Source organism: Penaeus monodon, chromosome 14 (assembly GCF_015228065.2).
Source record: "Penaeus monodon isolate SGIC_2016 chromosome 14, NSTDA_Pmon_1, whole genome shotgun sequence".
Classification (NCBI taxonomy): domain Eukaryota; kingdom Metazoa; phylum Arthropoda; class Malacostraca; order Decapoda; family Penaeidae; genus Penaeus; species Penaeus monodon.
The window spans coordinates 35,672,086-35,679,585 of record NC_051399.1 but is presented as its reverse complement, the minus strand read 5'-3'; the positions used below and the strand labels follow the sequence as shown (position 1 = coordinate 35,679,585).

The following is a 7,500-nucleotide window of genomic DNA, read 5'->3' as shown; positions in this document are numbered from 1 at the left end:
AAGCGGCGACAGGAGAGAAAAGAGCGAGAGTGAGTGAGAGAGAGAGAAAAAGGAGTGAATTAGAGTGAGAGAGAGAAAAAAAGAGTAAATATAAAAAAGAGAGTGAGTGAGTGAGTGAGTGAGTGAGTGAGTGGGAGAGAGGTAGACAGATAGATAGACAGAGAGATAGAGATAGAGGATGGATATACGTATAGAGAGATCGATTGGAAGAAAAAGAAAGATAAACAAATAGTAAGAAAATGGAGAGAGAGAGAGAGAGAGAGAGGCACAGATCGGAAGATCAGAAAGAGAAAAAAAGTGAGTGAGTGAGTGAGGAGAGAGAGAGAGAGAGAGAGAGTGAGAGAGAGAGAGAGAGAGAGAGAGAGAGAGAGAGAGAGAGAGAGAGAGAGAGAGAGAGAGAGAGAGAGAGACCGTGCGAGTGAGTTGCTGGAAAAGTTTTCAAGTTCAAGGTTACTCGGGCTGTGCATCGCGTCAGGTTAAGCGGCGCGATGAATGAAAACCTGCTGAACACCCGCGCCCCGTTTTCTGTTTCAGGGTTGACACATAGGCTTTCTGTTATCACTGTTATTGTTATCAAAATACTAGGCCGTATATCAAACGATTTTGTTATGAGAACTATTGGTGTGCGATCGTTTTTTACTCTTGTATATCAGGATAGACATAGCATGGTAGAATTCGTTTACGTACAATTGCAAGGGTTATTCAGTACATTTTCCTGCTTTGAAAAGTTCAACAAATGGGCGATTTAGTCAATAAACCACCATAGAGTCAATGACACTTACATCTACAAAAGAAGAGGAGAAGGCCCGGTATAATACATACAATAGGCAATTATATAGTATAGATATCAACACTAATTCCTACTCCACAAAATCCTCGAAAGACCCATGGCTCTACAACACCATTGACGTGGTATGAGCCTCCACCTGGTACCTTAAGTGCCCTAAGTGAGTTAGTATAGAAAAAAAAGGGACGAGTGTGAATAACCCCGCTAGTATGAGAGAGGAATGACAAATATGGGGTCTTAAGGAGGATAACATTACTCTTTAGGTTTCTGAAGAAGGCAATGAAGAGACGGATCTTCTTTCTTCTTTGTTGACACGAAAGGGATCTTCGCTTCGGTACTAATTCGAGCAAAAAACACGGGGGGAGGAAGGGGGTGGGGAACACGACCTTAACGAAAACGTCAGAGACAGTACATTAGCTTTTGAAACTATGCGGTCACTGTTCTCTCACTACATTACGCGATACCTATACTTCCCGTGCAATGTATTTTTTCACTTCGAACATACGATATACGTATCAATACATAACTGATTGAAAAATATAAGAATGATTAGATAGTAATTAAACCCACATCATCCCCAACGAAGAACGTAAATTTCCAGAATCAAAGAGAGAAAACAAGACAGCTCTGGGCCCCTTCCTATCGTCCATTGTCCCCTGCTACGTACTCACACCCTCCTCCTCCTCCTTCAGGGCACGTAAGATCTCCTAGGTCCCCTAACCCTAGTGAATAAAACATGTGTAGCGGTTTTTCTCGTGTCTGTATATCTGCTGATAAGAATAATGGATTCCGTTTAGGCGTAGAGTCGGAGGGCTTGGCCTTTTCATTAACGCGAGGCTTGGGTTACTTCTTGCCTTGGCGTTGAAGTCTCCTCAGACGGTAATTGGTAATGGCGATGGTAATGAGCTCTCTTAATGCTGATGCTTTACATTTATGTCTATATATTTGTCTACATACGTATACAATATATATATATATATATATATATATATATATATATATAATATATATATATATATTATATATATATATATATATATTATATATATGTATTATTATGATATATTATATATATATTATATATATATATATTATGTATTATTAATAATATATATATATATTTATATATATATAATATATATATATATATATTTGTTGTGTGGTGGTGTTAGTATATTATTTATATATATTTATTTATTATTGTTTATTATTATATGTATTATATGTATATATATATATATATGATATCATTTATATATATACATATATATATATACACACATAACATATATAATATATATATATATATATATATTATATATATATGTTGTGTTTGTGTTGTGTGTGTTGTGTGTGTATGTTGTTGTGTGTGTGTGGTTGTGTGTGTGTGTGATGTGTGTGTGTGTGTTGTGTGTGTGTGTGTTGCAGTTATGTATATATACGCATATATAATACTATATAGATAAACATTATAACTATAACATATACATACTATAACACATAACAATATACGATAATATCCATATCAGTAATACTGATATTATATAGTTACAATAATCTAACCGTATTAATAATACGTATCATATCTGTATGTATTTATGTAGTCTGTATGTATGTCTATGTATTTGTATGTTGTTGTCTGTATGTTGTAGTTGTTGTATGTATGTATGTATGCATTTGTTCTAACGCATAGTAAACATGAGAACATGTAGACTAACAGGGTGATACGACCTAAAATAACCATGAACGGAAATCCACACGAAACCTGTAGTATGACTAGTCCACGCAATAGCCATCCTGAACACCGGTCTTACCCACACCGCGATCCCACGCTCTCGCTCTCTCTCTCTCTCTCTCTCTCTCTTTCCTCTCTTTTCCTCCTCCTCTCTCTCTTCTCTCTCCCCCCTCTTTATAGGCAGTCGATAGATAGTTCCTCGTATCGTATCGCTAGTCGACGCGCGTATCGCAGAGGTGCATAGCGCGTAGACAATCGCGGGTCGGTCGTCGGAACCTGTCGGGTCGTGAGAGTGCGGAGTCTGGAGTTGTAGATTTACGAGAGTTTTGGGATGAAATCGTTAACTCTTAGGCTTAGGTGTGTTTTTATTTTTTTATTTACTTTTATTTATTTTTCTCTCGTTGTCTTTTCCTCGTTTTCTTTTGCTTCTTAAGCTTATCTTATCTTTTATTGTATTGTATTTTATTCTCTCCTCTTCTCGTCTCGTATCTTCTTGTCTCGTATATTCTCTTCTCTTCTCTTTCTTCTTTTCTTGCCTTCCCTTCTCTTCTCTTCTCTTCTCTTCTCTTCTCTTTGCTTCTGAAGAAAAAAAATCACCGTTGAAAACAATAAAAAAACGGATGAAAACCATACAAGAAAAAAACATAATACTGGTACCGTGCAATTGTTCCTTCCCTTGCTCATCTGCTTGCACCTCCCCCTCAGCTTCTTCCTTCTCCCGTCCCTCTCACTTCCTCTGCTTTGCTGCTGTCTCTACCCTCCGTGCTCTCGTTCCTTTTCTTCTCTCCTCTCTCCTCTCTCTCTCTCTCTGTCTCTTCGTTTTCTCTTCCTTTTCGTTTTCTTCGTGTCTCTCGTTTTCTTTTCGTCTTTCTCTTTTTCTCTCTCTGTCTCTATCTCTCAACTCTCTCTCCTCTCTCTCCCTCTCTCTCTCTTCTCCTCCTCTCTCTCTCCTCTCTCTCTCTCTCTCTCTCTCCCTCTCTCTGTCTTCTCTCTCTCTCTTCTCTCTCTGTCTTCTCTTCTCTTCTTTTCTCTTCTCTTATCTCTTCTCTGCCATTGCTCAAGTATCCTCCCCACACACACATGCACGCACACACGCCCACATATACACAGCCCTTGATCACGTGACGGTGCATACAGCGTAACGTCAACATTTACTCATTCGTGTCAACACTTCAGTGGAAATCTAAACCACGAACTCTTATTAACCAAAGATCGAAAACCAAGCTTAGACTGAGGAGAAATAAAAGAAGAGACAGTAAAAGAAGATAAAAGTGTAGAAAGAGCAAAGAAAAGAATGAAAAAATGGGCGTAACGAACGAGCGAGAGGTAGAGGCAGGTAGCATCACCGAGATAGCATCACAGACAAGGGGACAAGGTTGTGCCTCTCACTCTGCGGGACGCCCACGCCTCCTCTGGCTTATGGGCGTCTATGGGGCTTAAGATAACCGATAGAGAACGCTCATCGGTGGTTCTTAACGGAGGATAAGAAAGGGAAAATATGTTGAAGAGGCTTTTTTTTTAGATAGATTTGTTCGTGTTGGATAATTTGTTCTTTCTTTCGCTTTAATTTTGTTTCATTTTATTATAATCATCAAGTACTATATTTTGCGTCTTCTTTTACTTATCTTCTTGTGTTTTACGTTTACATATTTTGCCATTTTATTTTTAAAATATATTTACATAGGATTTTCTTTTATATTTATGTATTTCTTTTCACTAGAGACAAGTCGTGTTTACTCGGTAACGCCTAAGGGGTCAATAAAAATGCATATTCGTACAGAGAAACCACGCAATAACTCTTCAATAACATAAAATCCTAGAGAACAAACGCCTGAGTGAGAATGAACAAATCAACCTTGGGAATCATATCACAGACGTTTCGATATGAAGTCATCAGAATGACATAATTCCGATAAACCAGTAGTATGGAAATATGAAATACATACCTTGCATTATTCATCCTCATTCATACCCTTTCTATTACGTCCGAGGGTATCCCCATATACCCATCCAGGAACGGAACAGGGCGCGTGCTCCTAGTATCACCACAAGGGGTCAGTCACCGATGGGCTGTACAGACTCTTATTTACATTCCCTCATATGCTGCTTACAAACCTCTTCCCTTGACCTAATAGGGCTGGCCTGATGGATTTGTAACTGGGTAATTGGCGTTAGTGTGACAGGCTAACAAGGTAGAGGAATGAGATGATAGATGATAGAGAGAGACGAAAGAGAAAGGGAGGAGAGAAGGAGAGAAGTTAAGAAGGACGTAAAATTGAGAAAGAAAACGGAAATATTAGGGACCAAAGAGAAAAGAGGGAGGGTAAAGCATGGGGGACAGAGACGAGGGCGAGTCAGGGGGACAGGGAGACAGGGAGGAGGGGCGGGGGCAGGGGGATTGTGGATTACGAGGCGCGTGATTTCCGTAAACAAACCGCCGCTCTCCCGCCGCGTCCCACATCTTACCGGGGCGAGGCCGGGGACCGGAAGAGGGACCCTCGCGGTGAGCAAATGCGGTCGCCGGAGGGAATTTCCACTCGCAGGAATTCCCAGTACTACCGCGTAATATTTACGAATGACGAGATAATGGTGATGGTTAATGTCATTATTATTATTATTATTATTATTATTATTATTATTATTATTATTATTATTATTATTATTATCATTATGATTATTATTATTATTATTATCATCATCATCATTATGATTATATTATTATTATCATTATTATTATTATTATTATTATTATTATTATTATTATTATTATTATTATTATTATTATTATTATTATCTCTACCATTACCGTTATTATTATTGTTAATATAATAATTTGTAACATAATAATAATTTCGTACTATTTAGAAAATTACCAAATAAAAAAATCATAATTTCTTAAATATTTTCCTCACACGAATAATGAAAATTCTGTAATATTTTTTTTTCCATGTTTTTATACCTTAGCACTGTCTTGACCACACGCTGTGACTAATATTGGATCCCTTGATTACTTAAATTTTGATGGGTCTTATCAGCTTATGAAGAAGAAGGAGAATAACAATAACAACAATGATAGTAGTAATGATAGTAAAGAGAAGAAGAGGGAAAAAAGAAAAACGAAAAAAAAAAAAGAAAATGAGAAAATACAAGCGTCAGGTTTGAAGGCCTATAAATTCCATCGCAAGGCTAATGAAAGATCCAATTCAAATGATTATTTAATATTCACGATGTGTCCCTTTATAAGATATCTCTCATGTTAACAATGTCAAAAGTGTTTCCCGCGTGTTAAGATTACAAATAGGAACATATGAATTCTTCTGCTGCTGGTGTTGCTTTGAGGGGGAGTGAGGGTGGGTGGGGGGGTGAGAGGGGGGTGTGGGGAGGGTAAGAGGGAGTGTAGTGGGTGGGGGGGAGAGGGGAGAGGGGAGGAGAGAGTAAAGAGAGGAAGGGGGGAAGGGAATTTGAGGAGGAAGAGATCGGGGTGGAATTCAAGGAGAGGGAGCTGGAGAGGAGGAGAAGAGGAAGAGGGGGGAAGGGAGGAATAAAGGCAGAGATAGTGGGAGGTGAGAAGAGATCGAGCAGGTGGTAGGGAGAGCTGGGGGGGAGGGGGAGGGGCGGGGGGGAGGAGAGAAGGTGTGGAATTGATTCGAATTGCTTGGGAGAGACAAGCCGGAGTGATACAAGAACTGGAAATATCCTCTTGCCCCCCCCCCCCCAAAAAAAAAAAAAAATCATGATAATAATAATAAAAGGTAAAGTGAAAACCGCCAGGAGAATTCTCAGCTCAAAGAATAAATTATCATCGATTGTAGATAATTAAAAAAGAACAAGTGATAACCAACAATAAACAACCATCTTAAAAAAAGGCAAAACAAAAAAAAATATATAATATAAAAAGATACTATCCTCTGAACCGGTGGAGGCGCGGTGGATCGGGGTCGGGGGACGCTGGGTGGCAGAGGATAGGCGAGAGGTCGATTGGGACGGAGGCGAGAAGTGGATAGGAATAGAGACGAATAAAAGGGGGGAGACAGAAAATCCGACAGAATAGGAAACAGACGATCGAATAAGAATAAGAGAAAAGCATAGACAAGATAGAGCGAGAATTAAAAAAAAAAAAAAAACGAAAACCCAGTAGAATAGACAAAAAAAAAAAAAAAACATATGACGAAAAACCCAAGTAGAAAAACAAAAATAAAAATCAGAATAGAAAAGAAAATGCGAATAACCAATACGGAATTAAATCAACTCGAACTCGAAGACCATGAGAAGGTACGGGAGGAGGAGGTCAGCGAGGTAAACAGCAATATTAAAGTGAAGAACGTTACCAAAGAATGCGGTTGTGACTGAACATAATGGGCCTTCGAGAGAGATCACTTAAAGGGGGTTGGTATTTCTTCTCTTCTCTTTGTTTTTTCTTATTATTTTCTTCATTGTTATGCGTATCAGGCGAAGAAAAGAAAACGTGAATGCGGTCGGACAAGTTTAATATGCTTATCGTATTATTATCATTATTTGTTATTAATATTACCATTATTATTATTATTATTGTTATTATTATCATTATTATTATTATTATTATTATTATTATTATTATCATTATTATTATTCGTATTATTGTTACTATCATCATCACTATCGTTAGTTTTATCATTATAATTATCATTACTGTTAAGATAATTAATATGATTATTATAACGATTATGATTATGGTACTTATCACCCTTACTATCATCATCATTGTTGTTGTTTTTAATGTTTTACTATTGCAAGAAATAAACAGATAAGTAAGAAAAATTACAAGTAAGTCACCCCGTTATGTTGAAGGCCATCTGTTACTCCCAACTGTGTCATGTTACACGGTGCAATTGCAACATGCCTCGAGACGTGCAACATGTACTTCTATTTTTCTTTATCACTGTACCCTTATGTATAGCTTATTTCGGTATATATATATATATGTATATATATATAAAAA

The 7,500-nt window shown here is 37.7% G+C and overlaps 1 protein-coding gene across 1 annotated transcript in view; it reads left to right on the top strand.

Moving 5' to 3' along the window:
- Window positions 1-7,500, top strand: part of LOC119581071 (probable chitinase 10) — an 82,927-nt gene that overhangs the window by 790 nt on the left and 74,637 nt on the right.